Below are 22,646 nucleotides of genomic sequence, written 5' to 3' on the forward strand. Positions count from 1 at the left end.
CACATTCACAACCGTGTGTGTGTGCATGCGTGAAGAAACATTAAGACTCACTAAGGAAAAATAAATCTCTCACACTTGAAAATTAAGGAACTGCATAGGCAGCAAATCTCTGGGTGAAGGTGATGCAGTGGGTTATACAAGCCAATAATTTATGTTAGGGCTTCACAAAATGTTCGACACTAGGAAAGGAACCAAAATAAGTCCAATTACATCAATAAAAAGGTATGACTAGCTGTGCTGCCCAGGCTGGGATGCTATTTCTTGCTATAAACAGAAATGGCTAGAATTTGGATGACTAACTAAACAGTGCAATAATAAAAACAAAGCATGTTATAATAGCTGCTGCTAGATCCATAACCTTGGGGATCAATCAAATAATGCCTGTTGCCATATATATATATATATATATTGTGTATATATATATATATATATACAATCTCGTGGGTTTTTGTTTTTTGGGGGATAAAAAGTTCAGATCACTTCTAAACTAGCAATTTGTCTGCCTAGGTTTTGTTAAGTCTGTTATGGTTACGAGAAAATATGATCTTTCATATTAAATCACTTATGACCTTGGTAAAATATTACTTTATATTAACCGACTCTTGGGACACTTTAATTTTATGAAACATGTACTTTAGTTTTTAAAAGTATGAAGGCACAACTACATATTCCTAATCTACTACATCATGTTAACAAGCCATCAAAGATCTGGGAATATAAAGGGGAAAAAAATATACCGAATCTCCATCTAGTTTCAAATACAAAAGGATATCTGCAATTAAAAACAATTTATAGGCAATATTTTAAATCCTTAAACATACAAGGAATGTGTCTGTTGGCTTCCTGGATTCATGTCTTCCTGCCCAATATTCTACAGAAGTTACCACACGAAGTAAAAGGTTGTGGGAAAAACCCAACACCGACTTTAGGGCGGAGGTCAGCAGCTTTACAGATGTAATGACAAATGTTTCTGGAATACATGGTGAAAAGAACTAAAGAAAGATTATAGCTCGTGGATTAAGCTAGGGTATCCACAGTTCAAAAATATGTCTTACACAGTTCCATTAACAGTCTCAAATTTCAAATTACCAATAAGTAACTAGGAAGAAAGTCCCCTTTGTATTACTTATTAAAATCAGATACTTTCTTCTTAATTAGTTACCTATCTGCTTCCTGAGGGAATGGGACTTTGAACACTCTGGAACTGGGAAGGGAGGTGGATTTTGGTGTGGCCTCACAATTTGGGGGTTTAGCAAGGTTGTGACACAGCAGTATGAAAACACTGGGTATCAGCAGGTACATGGTATCTCGTAGATAGCAGCTCAATGAATATATGCTAATAAATGAGTTGGGAAAAGGACTTGGAAATATGACAATAACCAAGCTGCCTACTTTGATATTTGATCACAGGCCCTGAAACTGACAAATGTTAAAAGTGCCACCGGTTGCCACTAAGTAACATGAACTGCCAATGTCCAGCTTAAAGTGGTTTCCTCTATAATAGACAAGCAGAAATATATCTAATAAAGACCCATATATCTTTCTTTTATATTTTACTAAACCCCAATGCTGCTCAAAGTGCCAGTATGCAATAAATACAGAGCTTGTGCCAGAATATAAATAAATACACTACTTCCTTCATTGAGAACATCTCCATATTAAAAAAAATGCATCTGAGCTAAGCAGTATGTTTACTGATATAGCTGATTTTGGTACAAATTCCTTATCTTGCTGCACACTGCTAACAAGCAGCTCTGTGCCTACAGACTGCCTGCTGGTCTAATGACCACACTGAGTAGTCCTGGTATAGACAATCTCAGCACAATTTATACCAAAAGATGTTATTTCTAGGAAAAAATAAGTTAGAAAATAATCACCTAGCATTATAGAAGGGGTCCACAAAGGAAACTAACATTTATTTATTATTATGTCCCAAGGCTTTTACATATTTTATTTGATCTATACAATTACCCTCTATTGGCAGTAATACCATTCACAACTGAGGTTCAGAGAGGTGTTAAACTTATCTAAAGTCATGCAACTAGTACAGAAGCAATGAAATGTGCCCCATAGATCTCCCGTGGCAGGGAATATAACTAGCTAATGGCTCCAACTACTTTTATGTTTGGATCTTCACTCTATTCATGCCACCCATTCCTATAGGCTGCTCCCAGTTATTGACTATCATATTTAGGTGAGACATGGGATTCCTCCAGTGGTCAACTGGTTTGAGGACTTTCCATCAAACTGGGTGAATCTTCCTTAGAACTGAGTTGCAGTCTAAGACTCTTCCTACTCAGTGCTCCTTCCTTCCCTTTCTCCTACTACAAATATATCTGCATCAAGTCTGAAGGCTCTTTCTACCTTTTTCTGCTCCCTCCTCCAATAAATCTTTGTACATTTAATTCCCTCTGCTTCTTGTTGAATTTAAGCTAAGGTAGTTAGTGAATGTGGATACTGGTCCTGATCATGTGGTTATTTTGGAGGAAGAGAATGTTGGTATGGGATTAACTACAGTGAGTCTAACACATTGTATTTTCCTCACAGTAGAGGAATTTTGATACAAGAAACAAATTTTAAAAGCCTGCTACTGTCGTTTTCATTCTGCACCTGGGATAATACATTAAGAATGAAGACCAGAAGGTAATGATGCTGGTAGTGAGACTAACAGAAGTGTATGGGCTAGCAGGTTTGCAAAATTGCCACTTATTGGTACTATTAACTTCAAATCACCAGTTTTAAAAAAGGCAATAACAGCAAAACTCCAAAGTATAACAAAAGGGTACCATGTTGTCATGGTGCTACCACAGCCCCAGAAGGCAGTAATTTATGGATTCCTCAAATGGAAAGTCACATTAGCAACTTTGCCAAACGTCTCAAATGGATATGATAATGAATGAAACTGAAGAGATATTTATTCAACTTCTATCTTGGTTAAGGCAGTATGGTGGGGAATTCATCAGAATAATTAGATTTTACACACATGTGGGCTATTTTTCAGATGGAACAACTTCCCTTATACCCCCTCACCCACCAGAGCCTCGTATATAGTACATTTAATTAATACTTTTTGGCTGGCATATGGAAGAGGTACACAAACTCCGTATATGTTCTGAGTTTTAGATTAAAAGTAGAAAACCAAGACAACTTATAAAGTACAGGGAAACTAGAATAATGTATTTTGTTTAGAAAAGGAGATTATGTAAAAGTAAGATATTAACTTTTAAAATAAATGATTTAAACATCTATTTTTAATGGCTATGTTTTAGGGAGAGATTGAGAATAAAAATGACAACATAATAATGAATGTCTTTGTTTCTTACATCTTCCGTATCTTACCAGAATAGAGATCTTAGACCATTACTAAAAGCTTTGCATTCTCTTAACCTCTTAAATTCAGATATTAATAACTTCTTTATAGAAATAAATAAAAAAGCACTGATGGAAGACGGAAAGTGCATTAGTGTTCATGTTATCTCTCCCAGTATGAATTTAATGGGTATTTTAATAAGGAGATATAAACTAATGTCACTGATTAGGAAATATATCCACTCACATCCTTTATTCACTTCCAATGGGGCTTGATGGTGATGTCTGAGTGGAATTACTATAAAGCAAATGATGAATTAGTGTCAGGGCAAAGGGACACATAAATGTGTCTCAGAGATGAAACAATTATATTCTATATCACAAGTTAAGGGTCAACACAAAAGACAGTGCAGTCAGTCCTAAAGCAGGGCTAACCAATTTGGCTAAGCCCATTGCTTGGAACTTGCTGAAGCTAAGCTGTTTTGATAGCTGGGCCACAGGCTTCCTTGGCTATAATAACCTGAAAGTAACATTTACGTGTTTTAAGTCTCTTTTAATCTCCTAAATACCATGAAGTGATGTTTATCAGATTTTAAGACGCAGGCACATTCCACTCAGATGATTTCATTCTCGGGGGACCTCATCATTATGAAGGCTTATTAAAAGAAGGTGAAGGCTCACAAGACTTTAAGAAGAATCCTAAGTGACACTGCAAACTAAATCTAAAAAACTTGGGTTTTTGGCTTGGCTATACAATGTAATTTCCTTTCCGTGGTTAGTTTAGTGGTCATAGTTCAGCAAACTTTGGATAAAGTGACCACTACAATTAGTCTATCAAAAATAGATAGACTGCTTCTCTCACTTTCTCTTCTAATTACGTTCAATTTTAACACTCAGTGTGGAGGCTTGACCTGTAAGTGGTAAATGCCCAAATACCCACAAATTCATTTACTACTAGGCATTTCAAATACCTTCCATACTTTCAGGCACATTTTTAAGATTCATTTATTTATTTGAGAGGGAGAGAGAGAGAGAGCGCATGTGCACATGAGCATTGGGGGAGGCGGAAATGGAAGAGAGAGAGAAATCTCAAGCTGACTCCCTGCTGAGCACAGAGACTAACGAGGGGCTTGATTCCAGGACCCTGAGATCATGACTTGAGCCGAAATCAAGAGTAGGATGCTTAACCGACTGAGCCACCCAGGTACCCTTTTAAGTACATCTTAAAGAAAAGAGATCTATCCAAAACTCAGTCTATTCATTGATTCGGAGTTTATTTTTATATTAAGTGTCCTTAAATGGTCACAAATATTGTTTCCAATTTATCTTTCCATAACCTGGAGAAAGAAACTATCAAAAATACTCCAATGCTTATTTGTTTCAGTGATTTATTTAGAATTCCTCATCAACCAAGGAGTGATTTAACAACCCTAAGCCTTAGTATCCTCAGTTTACAAATGAGGATAATAATAAAAACCTGAAAGCGTTATTAGGAATATTGTGGATAAAGAATAAAAGTGCTTTGCATAGAGATAGTCAATAAAAACACCATTCTTATTTGTGAAGCTAAGATTTCCAAGTGTTCTAGTTCAAAATCCTTTTTCTTCTGGTATAGGACACTGAAATATCAAGTCTTTAGTAGTAAGCAAGTATTTTTCAGAGACTAGAAGAATTCGCTGAAACGGTACTACATATACTTCTTAAATTGTTGTTATTCTATAATGTTTTCACGTGAAGATAAAACATACATAGAGCAAAATGCTTAAAACACGTATGTGCATTGCTTAAAAACCATAATGAAGCAAACCCCTGTGCAGCTTCAGTTAAGACACAGAATGTTCTGGGTGCCCCAGAAGATCCCCAGAAGCCCCTTTCTCATTATTATCCCTCTTCTCTCCTAGAGGTGGTGACCATGCTTACTTTTTGTATAGTTTCCATCCCTCACAATATAGTTTAACCTTGCTAATTTTTGAAAACTATACATAAATGGAGTAACATTGTGGAAATTCTCTTTTGTTTTGCTTCTTTTACTCAACATTATGTTTGCGAAATCCATCTTTATCATTGCATACAGCTATGGTTCTATGGCTACACAGTATTCCATTACATAAATATATCATGATTAATGATAAACATATTGCTGACAGAGTTTAAGCTGTTTCCAGTCTCTGGCTATTACGATTACTGCTGCCATAAACATTCTCATATGCGTATCTTCAACCTCACTGGATAATGCCAAATTGTTTTCTAAAATGATTTTTATCAATTTGCATTCCCATCACCACTACTTTAAGAGAAACCAATTGGAGTGTGTGTGTGTGTGTGTGTGTGTGTGTGCTGGGGTTTTTGTTTTGTTTTGTTTTTATCATGCATGTGCTCAAAACAAGACTGGGAGGAATCATAGAACATTATTGCTAAAAGGAAACGGAGAGATTATTTACCTCAACATTCTTATTTTAGAAGGACCTAGGGCTTAGAAAGATGAAGAGACTTGCCTACTGTAGGTTAAGAGGCACACTGAGTTAGAAAACTCCAGAGAAATAGTTTGAGGCAAAACCGAAGCTAGGATGAATATATGGCTTTCTCTATATACATTAAGTGGCCTAGCAAGGTGGTCTAAAAACGAGCTACAACTATTTTCTGTAAAGGTAAACACAATGGGGAGAAAGATAGAAATGCTTCAGAGTTGTTTATAAAAGGCAACAACAACATCATGTTGCACAATAGACCTCTTTAAGCCCCATTATATACATAAAGACATTGAGGCCCAGAGAGAAATTTCTTACAGAATATTGCAGTCATCAAATGACAATACTGAATCAAGAATTTACCTTATGTCCATCTGTGCTTGTGTTTCTGACCACATTATATACTGCCCTAAAACCTACGCAGCCAATGGAACACTGTTGTATTTTCAAAAGTACAAAAAAAAAAACTTTGTTAATTTTACGAAGAACTAATGAATACCAAAGGGAAAACACATAGTATTAAGAAAAAAATGTACCTAGGTAACCTCTTGAAAGCTGGAATCTTTATACCTGCTGGCATATCATTACAATTTGATGGTAGAAGCCTAGCACTAACCGATAGATTAAAGAATGTGGTTTCTAGTCCCAGGTTTGCCACAAAGCATTGGTGCCATTTTGAGAATGTCAAGAAATCGTACTAGGCCTTGGTTGTTACCTGAAAAAATATATAATTATATACTTTAGTATATATTTTAAATATTATTATATATTTATATATATATACATTTTATTATAAAAGCAATAATGTACTCAATAAAAAGAAATAGAGAAGTAGAAAAATTGTGCAAAATCCCACAAAACAAACATATAACACAATTTTGGCATACATCTGGGCAGTATTTCCCCCCTACATTAAGGGTCAATGTTTATTTTTGCCTTTAAAATTTTAATTTTCCATAACTGTAGCATATACATTTAACTTCATATCCTCCTTTCTTCACTAATGGCAAGTGTACTTCTGTACTATTACCCAATCTTCATAAACACTTTAATGACCATGGATGCTCCTCAGTTTATTTAACCTACCCCTAGATAGCTATTTTCAGTTATGATAAACACCTTTAACTGTTTTCACGAAGTTAGAAGTATTTCCTTATGATAGACTTTCCAAGAAGAATTACTAAATCAAAGGTGAAAATTTTTTTTTATTTTTATAAGAATCTTTTTTAAAAAAGATTTTATTTATTTATTCATGACAGAGAGAGAGAGAGAGAGAGGCAGAGACACAGGCAGAGGGAGAAACAGGCTCCATGCAGGGAGCCTGATGCGGGACTCAAACCTGGGTCTCCAGATCAGGCGCTGGGCTGGAGGCGGCGCTAAACCGCTGAGCCACCCAGGCTTCCCCAAAGGTGAAAATTCTTATTATAAGTCCATGTCATATGGATTTCTACTGACCCATGATTTACCTGGAATGGTACTCCATCAACCCCTGCTTATTTTTTTTTTCCCTCCTTATTTTCTACAAACAAAATCACTACCATATAGCATACTGTTCAAAAATTATATCTTAGAGAATCATAAAATCTTTTTGATCTTGCTGTGGTAAATCAAATAAGGCAAGGGAGAAGAAATGTGTGGGAAATATCAGAAAGGGAGACAGAACATAAAGACTCCTAACTCTGGGAAATGAACTAGGGGTGGTGGAAGGGGAGGAGGGCGGGGGGTGGGGGTGAATGGGTGACGGGCACTGAGGGGGACACTTGATGGGATGAGCACTGGGTGTTATTCTGTATGTTGGTAAATTGAACACCAATAAAAAATTATTTTATTAAAAAAAAACAGGATCAAACACACACACACAAAAAACTTGAATGTAATAATAAAAAAAGAGCAACAAACAGATTGAAATATGAGTGGTAAAGTCAAAAGGCACAAATTCAAAGAGTATTAGGACTGATATGGACCTCAAAGTACATAAAGTTTAACCCCTTTACTCTTTAGATGAGACAACTGAAGCCCAATAGAAACCACTTGCCCAAGGTATCAGCAAGTAGAAAGATGGAATAGAACACGAAAATTTGTAATTGTTGGTGCTATGTTCTTTCCATTAAACCATTTCATCTACCTTTTTGGGGTCCATTGGATGATAAAATTTCATTCTTCCCATTTTATCTGCCCAACTTATTTAAATGTAAAATGCTAGCCTGAGTTTATAATATATACATCTTTTAAACTAACTGACATAAATATCTATAAACTAGTGCTCTAAATGGAAGACTATGATTTGGCTCTATCCACAGAAAACTTTGGTTATATTAGAATAACTGTCTTTTCTTAAAAGATAAATTAGCAAAATATAATCATTACAAGTTTCAAAATCTAGAATCTCAAATCAGCTGTGCTATCTTCCCCTAAAAGCTAAAGATTTTACGTTTTGAATCAGAAAACTAAGGTTCAAGTTTTGGTTCTACCAATTAATGGCTCTGTGTGACCTTAAAGTGGTGCACTTAACTTTTCAAAGCTTAGCTTAGTTTACTTATTAGCAAAAGAAGACAACAATAATTTTATGCCTCATAAGGCTATGGGATATTATAAGAAAAGTGCTCTGTTACCTGTACAATGGTAAGCTAAAAACATCATTATGATTATCTGTGTAACTATTATACCAAACAGTAAGAGAAGAAATAAAAATTTAATGCTTAAAGTGCAATCTACCATGTTTAATCCAGAAGAGTCAAATCCTGACTCACTTTCTGTTTTCATAAGGGTGACTAGAACAAGAGATTTGTATTTTTTGTTTTAATACCTCGAATATATGGCACCACATCTTTTATGCAATTCTAAAATTATTCCATTATGAGTTAAAAATATCAGATCAGTTTGCAAACAGCAAAACAGAAAAAAATACCACTAAATTTGGGGGGAGCACTCTAGGAATGTAATATTCTCCCATATTAAAAATGTCACACCCCAGGTAAGGGTAATATGTTGTAGAAGTGAGAAGAGGAGCTCATTGTCCAGGAACACATGTCATCAAGAGCTTTGTTATGTCTGCTCTGAGTTTTGTTCACATTCATACCTCTGTTTGGTGGTAATGGTGGGGAGTCTTTACTTTCCCCTCTCTACTTCCCTTCCCTCTACTTTCAGAGCAAACTTGGACTCGCCCTTATAGGTGCAGCTTGAATGTTTCCTTTAGGCATACCTCCCAAAGAAAGTTTAGCACATCTTTGTCAGAAGCGCAAACCACACTGTGGCGTTGGTTAGAAGGTGAGCACTAGGTCTAGGAACCCAGTCCTATTTGTCCTTGTCTCTCCCCAGTGCCCAATCCTGCACCTGACACAGAGTAAGTGCTGAATCAGCCCTACTTGCAGCCACAGAAACACCAAGAGAGTCAACAGAAATAGTTGTACCAGTCACAGGACTAGATGACTGAAAAGAAGGATTTACAGCAAATAAAGAGTGCCAAAGCAGAAGAAAAGAATGAAGAAATGAGCCAGGCAATGGGAGATGGGAGTTTAGAAGCTCTTCCAAAAGCTGCCTTCCTCCAGCTGTTGCCCTAATACCAGAGAGCTTTTGCATAGCAAGGGCAGGGACAATCCTCGAGAGGATGGGGTTGAAAGGAGGTAAAAACAGAAATAAAGGCTGACTCAAGTCTGTGACTAGCGAATTCTTCACACTTAGTTGCAAGGTCTATGCATTATATCCTTGTATCTTTTTTTTTTAAGATTTTATATATTTATTCATGAGAGAGAAAGAGGAGAGAGAGAGAGAGAGAGAGAGAGAGAGGGGCAGAGACACAGGCAGAGGGAGAAGCAGGCTCCCCAAGGGGAGCCCGACGTGGGACTCGATCCCAGGACTCCGGGATCACCCCCCCGAGCCGAAGGGAGGCGCTCAACTGCTGACCATCCAGGCATCCCTATTTCCTTGTATCTTATGTCATTTTGGGAGTTCTACAGCCTACCTATAATTTTTAAAAAGGGATATTTATCGAAAGGTATTGGTCATTCACAAAAGAACCTGAAACAGGAAATAAATATATGAACTACCTGGATCTAACATTCACTAATAATAAAAAGCTACAAATAAAAGCTAGAGATCTATTTCTTCTCTCACATTAAAAAAGAGGCTAATAAATTCACAACATGCCACAACACAGAATATATAATATTGGCAAGAAGGTAAGGAAGTACCTATATATAACTTTAAAATGTATATATTCTTTGACCCAGCAATAAACTATTTATCCTAAGCAAATAACTGAGACAGGCATAATTAAGTAGAAGGATGCTTCCTCATCACAAAGCTGTTTGCAATAAAGAAATGATGGAAAACAATCTGTATGTCCATCAATAAGAAAACTGTTAATTACAGCATGTCCATACAACAGAAGGCAATGCAGACAACAAAATTTTACACAACTATATTCATCAACATGAATCTATCTTCATAATATAGTTAAATGAAAAAAACAATAGAATGCACGGTTTGAAACCATGTACATAAAATGTTACCTATTTAACTTATGTATATATGTTTGCACAGATGTTTGGAAAGGTGTTCATCAAGATATTACAATGGTTGTCCCTGAGTAATAGAATCCCAAGTGGTTTTGCTTTTCTTTATATTTTTTCTATATTTTAAAAACAAATTTATGATGAGATTGGATCATTTACATAAGTTGTTTCTGTTTCAAAAAAACAAACCTGTTATACCTTCGCTTGAAACTAAAAGCTCATTTATAGTGAACAAGGTATTTGAATATTTTCCTTCCATATAGATGATACTCACCAATGCAGCTTTACAGGCAATTTCCCCCCTTCTTTACTTATTTGTAACTTGTATTTAGCTTGTAATCTACTTCCACACACTGTCATCTCATTCATTTTGTATTTGTGAAATATGGGATTTCTTTATCACAAAGATTATACTGTACTTTGCATTTTATGTATTTAGCAAACATTTATTCAGCACTTACTCTATTCCAGGCACTATTCTAAGTCTTTACAAATATTATTTAATCCTCATAACAACTCTAAGAGATAGGAACTATACTTATAGGTATTATTATTATTATTATTATTATTATAGTTATTCCCATTTTACAGGATACTGAGGTACACAGAGATTAAGTAACTTATTCAAAATCATATAGCTAAAGTGATACAACTAGCATTTGAACCCTTGCAGATCCATAGTATTTGCTCTTAAACACTCAGCTATGCTACATTTCTTTTAGTTCATTTTATTCTAGGATTTTGGTCTTGATAAAGTTATATCCATCAGGATAATAATTTTATCAACTCTGGAAACCCAAGTCTGGACATTTTAAAATGCTTTTCTCTAATAGGTACTAAAATTTACATATAATAGTTTTTTTGAAGTTCATGTCCTTAAATATATGCTTATACCTAAGTTATGACTATTCCTTTGATGCCAACTAAAATCAGACTTTTAAATAGATACTAGTTCTCATAATTCATTTCATGAGGCTTAACCACAAAAAAAAAAAAACCAGAGTTCATAGTCTACCTTCTCTGAACTAAATACTGTGTATTTCATTTCAGTCAAAGTACATTCTTTAAAAATTTTTCTCCAAAAAAAAAAAAAAAAATTTTTTTCTCCCAGCAAAAAATGTCACTCATGGAGGTGATGTGGAAAAGGCTAATGTCATTACTGAACAAGGAATTAATTTCTTTAATTAAGAAAATAATTTGGCAGATTAACATATTAAAATATGCAAAATAAAATGCTAATCTTTGAAAACACCTAGGATAAAGGAAGAGATAGAAGTGATCAAAGAGGCTACAGTAAATAAGCTGCTAAATTTACACTTAGTTCTTAGGTAGCCACAGATAAAGGAAACCAGCAAGTACAGTCCCCTGAACTCAGTCAGATGAATAGGGTCTGAATTTCTTTGCTCACCCTTCAGAGGTTCAGTTTACCTCAGTGCAAATGGGGATAACAATACTAACACTTTTAGGGCTTTTGAAAAGAAAAAAAGAGACGATATATGGGAAAGAGCTTTGTACTCTAAAACAAGCTATATAAATGTAGGTTACAATTGTTTTATTTTTTCATTTGGAAAGATTTTTTTTTTAATTTTTATTTATTTATGATAGTCACAGAGAGAGAGAGAGAGAGAGAAAGGCAGAGACACAGGCAGAGGGAGAAGCAGGCTCCATGTACCGGGAGCCCGACGTGGGACTTGATCCCGGGTCTCCAGGACCGCGCCCTGGGCCAAAGGCAGGCACCAAACCACTGCACCACCCAGGGATCCCCTGGAAAGATATTTTTGACACTGGATTTCTAGTTTCAGTTTAAAGTGAGAAAAAATGTCCAACAAAAGTAAAAATAAATTATTTTGCCCTGTTGATTTATCACTCAGCTTTAAAGAGTACAGTGATCATCTCCAACATTTCACTAAAAATGTCTGGCAACCTCGTTAATAACTGAAATGGTTCTACAAAAAAATTAATTCAAAATGGATCACAGACCTAAACATATGAGCTAAAACTACACAAAAGCAAACCTTGTGCTAAGCTTTCTCAGATTTTTTTGACACCAAAAGCAGAAGCAAGGAGGTAGATAGATAGATAGAGAGATAGATAGATAGGACTTTATTGCAGTGCTTGGGTGGCACAGTCAGCCAAGTGTCTGATTCTTGGATTTGGCTGAGGTCATGGTCTCAGGGTTGTGAGATAGAGTCCCACATCAGGCTCTGCGCTCAGCAGAGTCTGCTTGAGGATTCTGTTTCTCCTTCTGCCTCTCCTTGCTCTCATGGTCTCTCTTTCTTTCTAATATAAATTTAAATAAATAAATATTTTTAAAAATGACTTTATCAAAACTAAAAACCTTTCACCTAGCATAATCTTCTCTAGCTCCAAACATGTCATGACAGATAGGAAGATTTCATTCCTTTTTATGGCTGAGTAATATTCCATTTTATGGGTATATATCACCTCTTCTTTATTCATCAGTTGATGGGCATTTGGGCTGTTTCTATGATTTGACTATTGTAGATGATTCTGCTATAAACATAGGGGTGCATGTATGAATTAGTGTTTTTGTATTCTTGGGGTAAATGCCTAGTAGTGCAATGGCTGGATTGTAGGTGTTTTATTTTTAAGTTCTTGAGGAAATTCCATACTGTTTTCAGAGTGGCAAGACCAGTTTGTGTTCCCAAAAATAGTGCAATAGGGTTTTCCTTTCTCCACATCCTTGCCAACATCTGTTGTTTCTTGTATTGTTTATTTTAGCCATTCTGGCCGGAGGATGGGTTAAATGGGTGATGGGTACTAAGGAGTGCACTGGTTGTAATGAGCACCAGGTGATTTATGGACATGCTGAATAATGATATTATACACCTGAAAACTAATATTACACTGTATATTAACTAACTGGAATTTAAATAAAAACTTAAAATCTAAAAACCTTTGTGCTTCAATGGACACTATCAAGAAAGTGAAAAAGATAGCCGATGGAATGGGAGAACATATTTGCAAATCATACACATGAGAAGGGACTTGTGTCTAGGTTATATAAAGTACTCTTACAACTCAATAACAAAGACAAATAATCCAATTTAAAAATGGGCTAGGGGCCTGACTTAACATTTCTCCAAAGAACATATTACAAATGTCCAATAAACACATGAAAAGATACACAACATCATTAACCATTAGGAAAGTTCAACTCAAAATCATGACATACCATGTTGCATCCAGCAGGATGGCTTAATCAAAAACACAGAAAATAACAAGAGCTGGTGAGGATGTGTGGGGAAACTGAAACTCTTATATACTACTGCTGGTAAGGTCAAAGGGTGCAGCTGCTTTGGAAAATAGTCTGGTAATTTCTCAAAATGTTTTCTTTTTTTTTTTTTTTTTTTTATTGGTGTTCAATTTACCAACATACAGAATAACCCCCAGTGCCCGTCACCCGATCACTCCCACCCCCCGCCCTCCTCCCCTTCTACCACCCCTAGTTCGTTTCCCAGAGTTAGCAGTCTTTACGTTCTGTCTCCCTTTCTGATATTTCCCACACATTTCTTCTCCCTTCCCTTATATTCCCTTTCACTATTATTTATATTCCCCACATGAATGAGAACATACAATGTTTGTCCTTCTCCGACTGACTTACTTCACTCAGCATAATACCCTCCAGTTCCATCCACGCTGAAGCAAATGGTGGGTATTTGTCATTTCTAATGGCTGAGTAATATTCCATTGTATACATAAACCACATCTTCTTTATCCATTCATCTTTTGATGGACACCGAGGCTCCTTCCACAGTTTGGCTATTGTGGACATTGCTGCTATAAACATGGGGGTGCAGGTGTCCCGGGGTTTCATTGCATCTGTATCTTTGAGGTAAATCCCCAACAGTGCAATTGCTGGGTCGTAGGGCAGGTCTATTTTTAATTCTTTGAGGAACCTCCACACAGTTTTCCAGAGTGGCTGCACCAGTTCACATTCCCACCAACAGTGTAAGAGGGTTCCCTTTTCTCCGCATCCTCTCCAACATTTGTGGTTTCCTGCCTTGTTAATTTGCCCCATTCTCACTGGTGTGAGGTGGTATCTCATTGTGGTTTTGATTTGTATTTCCCTGATGGCAAGTGATGCAGAGCATTTTCTCATATGCATGTTGGCCATGTCTATGTCTTCCTCTGTGAGATTTCTCTTCATGTCTTTTGCCCATTTCATGATTGGATTGTTTGTTTCTTTGGTGTTGAGTTTAATAAGTTCTTTATAGATCTTGGAAACTAGCCCTTTATCTGATATGTCATTTGCAAATATCTTCTCCCATTCTGTAGGTTGTCTTTTAGTTTTGTTGACTGTATCCTTTGCTGTGCAAAAGCTTCTTATCTTGATGAAGTCCCAATAGTTCATTTTTGCTTTTGTTTCTTTTGCCTTCGTGGATGTATCTTGCAAGAAGTTACTGTGGCCGAGTTCAAAAAGGGTGTTGCTTGTGTTCTTCTCTAGGATTTTGATGGAATCTTGTCTCACATTTAGATCTTTCATCCATTTTGAGTTTATCTTTGTGTATGGTGAAAGAGAGTGGTCTAGTTTCATTCTTCTGCATGTGGATGTCCAATTTTCCCAGCACCATTTATTGAAGAGACTGTCTTTCTTCCAATGGATAGTCTTTCCTCCTTTATCCAATATTAGTTGACCATAAAGTTCAGGGTTTACTTCTGGGTTCTCTATTCTGTTCCATTGATCTATGTGTCTGTTTTTGTGCCAGTACCACACTGTCTTGATGACCACAGCTTTGTAGTACAACCTGAAATCTGGAATTGTGATGCCCCCAGATATGGTTTTTCTCTTTTAAAATTCCTCTGGCTATTCGGGGTCTTTTCTGATTCCACACAAATCTTAAAATAATTTGTTCTAACTCTCTGAAGAAAGTCCATGGTATTTTGATAGGGATTGCATTGAACGTGTATATTGCCCTGGGTAACATTGACATTTTCACAATATTAATTCTGCCAATCCATGAGCATGGAATATTTTTCCATCTCTTTGTGTCTTCCTCAATTTCTTTCAGAAGTGTTCTATAGTTTTGAGGGTATAGATCCTTTACATCTTTGGTTAGGTTTATTCCTAGGTATCTTATGCTTTTGGGTGCAATTGTAAATGGGATGGACTCCTTAATTTCTCTTTCTTCAATCTCATTGTTAGTGTATAGAAATGCCACTGATTTCTGGGCATTGATTTTGTATCCTGCCACGCTACCGAATTGCTGTAGGAGTTCTAGCAATCTTGGGGTGGAGACTTTTGGGTTTTCTATGTAGAGTATCATGTCATCGGTGAAGAGGGAGAGTTTGACTTCTTCTTTGCCAATTTGAATGCCTTTAATGTCTTTTTGTTGTCTGATTGCTGAGGCTAGGACTTCCAGTACTATGTTGAATAGCAGTGGTGAGAGTGCACATCCCTGTCTTGTTCCTGATCTTAGGGGAAAGGCTCCCAGTGCTTCCCCATTGAGAATGATATTTGTTGTGGGCTTTTTGTAGATGGTTTTTAAGATGTTGAGGAATGTTCCCTCTATCCCTATACTCTGAAGAGTTTTGATCAGAAATGGATGCTGTATTTTGTCAAATGCTTTCTCTGCATCTAATGAGAGTATCATATGGTTCTTTAATTTCTCAAAGTGTTAAACTGTTACCAGATGGCTCAGCAATTCCACTCCTACAGAAATACCCAAGAGTAATGAAAACATATGTCCTCACAAAAACCTGTACATGAATGCTCACAGCAATATTATACACAATAACCAAAGAGTGTAAACAATCCAAATGTCTACCAACTGATGAATAAAATGTGGTGTATCCATATATATCTTCAAATAGCCAAAATGATTTGGCAATAAAAAAAGAATGAATGATCCATGCTATCACGTGGATGAAACTTGAATCAATGAAAGTGTAAGAAGCCAATCACAAAGACCGCATACTGTAGAAGTCTATATGAAATGTCCAGAATAGGAGTATCTATAGAAACAAAAAGTAGAAGGATGGCTGCCTAGGGATGGAGGTCTTGGGGAATGAGGAGTAAGTAACAAGTACAAGATTTCTTTGGGGCCAATAAAAAGCTGACCGTGATAATAGTTGCACAACTCAATGAATATACTAAAAACCATCAAACTGCACATTTTAAATGGATGAATTGTATGATATGTGGATTATATCTCGGTAAAGGTTTTATTTGTTTGTTTTTTGGTTTTTGTTAAAGATATAGGTATAGGACTTAAAAGAAGTTTCTACTACATTACTGGCAAATTCTGTAGGTAGCAGAGGGAGAAAAGGGCAATGTAACTATTAAAACATCCTTGGAATTTGTATTCTTGATACCAAGAATTAAGAAAATAAAAATGCGTTTTCTCCCCATGTGTCATATAGATTGGACTGTATGTTGAAGAAATAGACGTGAATTTAAGCTGCAGGGTATAAGCTGGCATTGATCCCTTCTAAATAGTTGTACTCTGGCCCCACGAGTAGTCAACATTTAGAGAAAGAGCATGTCTTTGGCAGAAGAGAGGTTTCCAACTGTTTTTGGAAGGAGGTGCTTTTACTTTCTATGAAGTCTTAAAATAACCTGAGGGGAAGAGAGGTAATAGAGTAAAAGGAAGACCGGTCATGAAGTCGTCTCCAGGGTCTAATCCTGATTCTTCTACTGAACTCACAGTCTCAAGTGTCCCATCTGCAAAAGGTAGATCACTGTCTGTGACTTACCTACCTCAATAGGATTGTAAGAAGGCCCACATTTAAAAAAAATTTAATAGGAAAGAAAGAAATGGAAAAGAAATGTCAGTGGGATATAGCTGGACTGACATCAGAAGAGTTGGTCTTGATTTGTATGCCATTTAATAGTTTTGTTGTCCTTTAGAAGTCAGCATAGCTGCAGCTCAATTTCTTATCTCTAAAGATAGACCTGGTCAACATGCTTCATGGAGCATGAAATGTGATACAGAAGTAAAAGTATAATAAAAGGCCATTACATTCAAAACAAATCTAAATCATCATTAGTATTTGTAAACTAGATCCTCAAAATATTACTGTTAAGTCCCTGAACTTTCAAGAAAGAAGAGGCCAGGCTTAGGAAAAGCCAAAGGAAATAAGGAAAGAGCCCGCTGATAGCTGCTAGTTTTATGACTTATACTGAACATTTATCAGAGTTCAGACTGGTAAGGCTCTTATATGATGTTCCAAATTTGGGGAACCAATAGATGTGTCATATATCACAGGATATGCCTGGGTGGCTCAAAGGTTGAGCGTCTGCCTTTGGCTCATGGTGTGATCCTGGAGTCCTGGGATCAAGTCCCAGGCTTCTTGCATGGGCTTCTTGCATGGAGCTTGCTTCTCCCTCTGCCTATGTCTCTGCCTCTCTCTGTGTCTCTCATGAATAAATAAATAAAATCTTTAAAAACAAAACAAAATAATGAGTTGTTTAAAAAAAAAAAAACGGTGTGTCTTATCAAACTGTGAGCAACTCAGTTGTTTCATAGGAAATCTGGGTGGCCACATTCTCTAGGACAGTGGGGTTCTCAAACTTTTTGTTCTCAAGATCTCTATACTTCTTAAAATTTCTGAGGACATTAGAGAGCTTTTTAAAATATGGATCATTTATACCAATGTTTAGAAATTACAGTTGAGAAAACTTTTACATGTTTAATTATTTAAAAATAACAATAGAGGGGTGCCTGGGTGGCTCAGTCAGTTAAGTGTCTGCCCTCAGCTCAGGTCATGATCCCAGAGTCCTGGGATCAAGCCCCACATCAGGCTCCATGCTCAGTAGGGAGTCTGTTTCTCCCTCTTCCTCTAGCCCTACCCGCCTCCCAACTCGTGCTTGCTCTCTCACTCCTTTTCTTTCAAATAAATAAAATCTTTAAAATAAAATAAAATCTATTACTTGTTAATATAAATAATATTTTAAATGAAAAACAAGTGTATTTTCTAAAAAAGAAATTTAGATGAGTGACATTGTTTTACATTTTTCCAAGTGTCTTTTGCAATATTTACCATAACAGAAGACAGCTAGATGCTTATATATTCTTCTGCATTTATTTTGTAACCATATGTTGTTTCCTAAGAAAATCCAGCTTCATACTGATAATACAGTTGGAAAAGAAAGGAGTATTTTAATAGCCTTTTTGGATAATTATGGATATTCTTCTCTGATACTACCCCAAACTCAACAAGTAATTACTTGTTTTTTGTTTTTTTTTTAAGATTTTATTTTTAAGTGATCTCTACGCCCAATGTGGGGCTTGAACTCACATTCCTGAGATCAAGAGTAGCACGCTCTCCTGACTGAAGCAGCCAGACACTCCTCAACAAGTAGTAGTTTCTTAAATGCTAGTTATCAATGTAGAATCTGAAACCACACCAATATACTTTTCACATCCATTACATTAAAATCTTTTTTTTTTCCCACTTTAAAGAGGTCTTTACCTGGTACATGATTTTATAGCATATATACTGGTCACCCGGAAAATAATGGCTAACTAGTTACACAGATTTTAAATGTTGACATATTCATTATACAATATTTAAAAATCACATTTATTAAATACCACTACCAATCTCATCAAAAACATCCTTGAGGAATGGAAAGTTGTCAATCTCTCATGGTGGCAAATGTAAAATTTCCAAAATACTAGTTTTCATTTAAAATCTTAAATTTTGTCATCAGTTGATTTCCTTTGAGGGGCTTACTTCATTTTTCAGATTTTTCAGAGTATTTTCTAAATATCTCAGTCTGAATAGTTTGTTGACTTAGTCATTCAAGTAAAGATGGTGCTCCATGAAAAATTAGGTAGTTTAGTTAGCAATTCAATTGCACAAGTGCTTTTCTTTGAAACTTTCCATTATACTTCAGTATGCAGCAGAAGTGCTTTATTGTCTATGTCCCTTTCCATCACACAGAATACTGAAAAGATACGTACTCACGGTCAATAATTTTACTACTTCATCAATGGCATTCTTAAATGAAACTGGCTTTTTTTTTTTTTTTAACTAAGTTTGTAGAAAGTGTTCCCTTTTCTTATTTTAGGTCAACATGTTCACTTATGTTCTGTATCCTATTTCCTTTCCCATTTTCAAAGACTTTACTCCAAGTATCCCTTCTCTATCTTTTTGATCTTTTTTATTTGATAATTTTTCTTTTTCATTTGATCGCTCTCATCAGCATATAAACATGGCCTGATATTTCCCATCTTAAAAAACAAACTCCATGTTCCCACAAAGTAAACAAACAAACAAAACCCAACAAAAGACCTTCCCTTAACCTCAGTATTTTCCAGTTATGAATCCATTTATCTATCTCACTTCACAAAAAAAAACCTCAAAAGAGTGTCTACAATCAATGTCATTTCACTTCTTATTCACTCTTCAACACACCTACTGATCTACTGAAACTGCTTATCAATGACTTCCATGTTCCCAAGTCTACTGGATACTTCATCTTACAGTAGGATTTGACATAGTTATCAACTATGGGCTCCTCCCAGAAATTTACTTCTTTAGTTTCCCAATTACTACTTTTTCCTGGTTTCCCTCTACCTGACTGGTCATTCCTCTCAGTCTTTGCTAGTTCATCCTTCTCTACCCAACTTCTAAATGTGATTTCCCAGAACTAAATTCCATTTTATGTTTCTGTTTGTATTTGTCTCTCTCTTTTCAGCTCTGCATTCTCTCCCTGGTTGATATCATCCAGTTCCATGGATTTAAATATCATTTTTATATTGATGACTCCCAAACTTGTATCTCCACTACTGACCTCTCTACCCTGAGTTGCAGATCCAAATACCTTGTTGCCTATTTGATGACTCTATTTGGATTTCTAAAAGGTAACTCAAACTTAATAGTTCTAAAGCAGAACTTTTGGTTTCCCTACTCCTCTCTTCTAGACCCTTCCCTATTTCAATAAATGGCATTTTCACCTATCTAGTTGTTCATACACAAAGCCTAGGAGTCACTCTTGGTTAGTCCCTTTCCCTTAATTCTCATAGTAAATCCATTAGTTCATCTTCCATAAATATAATCTGTTATTTTTTGTTAATATATAATTGACATGAAATATTGTATTAGTTTCACGTATACAACAAAATGATTCAGTAGATACATATGCTGCAAAATGATTGTCACAATTAGTCTAGTCATCCAACACCATACAATTACTATTTTTTCCCTTAGGGTGAGACCTTTCTTAGGGTAAGAATTTAAGTTACATGGATAGTCTCTGACTTAAAATGATTTGACTTATGATTTTTTCAATGGTGTGGGTTATGGATGGTTGAAAGTGATGTACATTCACTAGAAACATATTTCGAAGTCTGAATTTTGATCTTTTCCCAGGCTGATGATATGTGGTATGATCCTCTCTCATGATGCTGGGCAGCAGCAGAGAGCTATAGCTGTGTCAGTCATGTGATCACAATGGTAAATAACTGATACTTTTATAACCATTTTGTCCCCATAAAACCATTCTGTCACTTTCAGTACAGTACTCAATAAGTTACATGAGATATTCAATACTTTATTACAAAATGGGTTTTGTAATGATTTGCCTAACTGTAGGCTAATTATAAGTGTTCTGACCATGTTTAAGGTAGACTAGGCAAAGCTATGCCATGCAGTAGGTTTTTGTATTAAATACATTTTTTGACATGGTATTTTCAACTTACAAAGGGTTTAATCAGGATGTAAGCCTATCACATATCAAAAGAAGATCTGTACTTTCTTAGCAATTTTTAAAAAAGATTTTATTTATTTGAGAGAGAGGGAGAGAGGTAGCAAGAGCGAGCAAGAGCAGGGAGAAGAGGGAGAAGCAGACTCCCCACTGAGCAGGGAGCCTGATGCGCCTTGATGCTGGGACCTTGAAATCATGACCTGAGCCGAAGGCAGATGCTTAACTGAGTCGCTCAGGTGCCTCTCTTAGTAACTTTAAATATACGATACAGTATTATTAACTATAGTTACTATACTGTACGTTATATCCCCAGGACTTATTTATTTTATAATGGGAAGTTACACCGTTTGACCATTTTCAGCCATTTTACCCACTCCTTAACCCACCACCTGTGGCAACCACCAAATATTCTCTGTACCTGAGTTGGATTTTTGTTTTAAGATTCCACATATAAATGAGATCATTTGGCATTTGTCTCTCTCTATGTGACTTGTTTCACTTAGCATAATGCCCTCAAGATCCATCCATTTGCTGCAAATGGCAGGATTTCTTTTATTATGGCTAAATAGTTTTCCAGGGAGTGTGTGTGTATGTGTATATACATACATACCACACTTTCTTTATCCTTTCATTCACTGATGGACATTTAGGGTTGTTTTCCTATCTTAGCCATTGTAAATAATGCTACAATGAACATGTGCTTGAAGATATCTTTTAGAGTTAGTGTTTTCACTATTAGCATTACCCACAAGAGGAATTACTAGATCATATCATAGTTTTATTTTGAATTTTTTGAGGAACCTCTACATGGTTTTCTGTTCTGGCTGTACCAATTTACATTCCTACCAACACTGCACAAGTGTTTCCTTTATTCCATATCCTTGCCATCACTTGCTAGTTCTTGTCTTTTTTATAATACTGAGGTGATATCTCATTGTATTAATTTGCATTTGCATGAGGATTAGTGATGTTTAGCGCCATCTATCATATATTTTAAATCTGTTCAATTCTCTGCATCTCTATCCTACTATTCTAGTCTAAACTACCATCAACCCTCATCAGGTCTTTTGAAATAGCCCTCTCAGTGGTATCTTACTTCTGTTTTAATTCATGAGAACAGATAGAACAATCTTGGAAAAAATAAATCATACTACTTTCCCCCCTTAAGTTATTTTGCAGGGAACATAAAAGGAAGCCAAATTAAATTATGGCTTCCCTTTGTATTTAGAATAAAATTCAAACTCTATAATCTTGCAGGCCTTACACGAAATGCTCCCTGGCTACCTCTCTCCTTACTTAACTATATTCCTATCACATCAGCCATCTACCTTTATTTAAACACAACAAGCACTTTCCTAGGTCAGGGCTTCTGCACTAACTGTTCCCATGACCTTAACTTACTATTTTCCAGCTCTTTGCATGCTGGTTCATTGTCATCTCCAAATCTTAGCTCAGTTTCACTTCCTGAGGCTTACTTGACAGTGTTATCTAATGTAGGTCCCTCTCCAGTTACTTCCCATTATGTTCCCTAACTGATTTCTGTTACAGCACTTATCACAATCTAAGATTATTTTGTTTACTGTCTGTCTTTCTATTAGCCGATAAGTTTAATGAGACAAGTTCCTTTCTTTTTTAAAAAATAGCTTGTGATGTAACTCATCTACAATATAATTCACCCGT

At 36.0% G+C, this 22,646-nt stretch overlaps 1 protein-coding gene across 5 annotated transcripts in view; it reads right to left on the reverse strand.

The window, feature by feature from the left end:
• UVRAG (UV radiation resistance associated) overlaps nt 1–22,646 on the reverse strand; it is a 314,973-nt gene that overhangs the window by 51,759 nt on the left and 240,568 nt on the right. Inside the window, exon 14 of one of the 5 annotated variants that reach the window (XR_007404443.1) lies at nt 6,314–6,492. The exons of the other annotated variants lie outside the window; for them this stretch is intronic. The gene's annotated coding sequence lies outside the window, so the exon portion shown is untranslated. The remainder of the gene's footprint in view (nt 1–6,313; nt 6,493–22,646) is intronic. 5 annotated transcript variants of the gene reach the window in all.

The sequence above is a fragment of the Canis lupus genome, chromosome 21, assembly GCF_003254725.2.
Source record: "Canis lupus dingo isolate Sandy chromosome 21, ASM325472v2, whole genome shotgun sequence".
Classification (NCBI taxonomy): domain Eukaryota; kingdom Metazoa; phylum Chordata; class Mammalia; order Carnivora; family Canidae; genus Canis; species Canis lupus.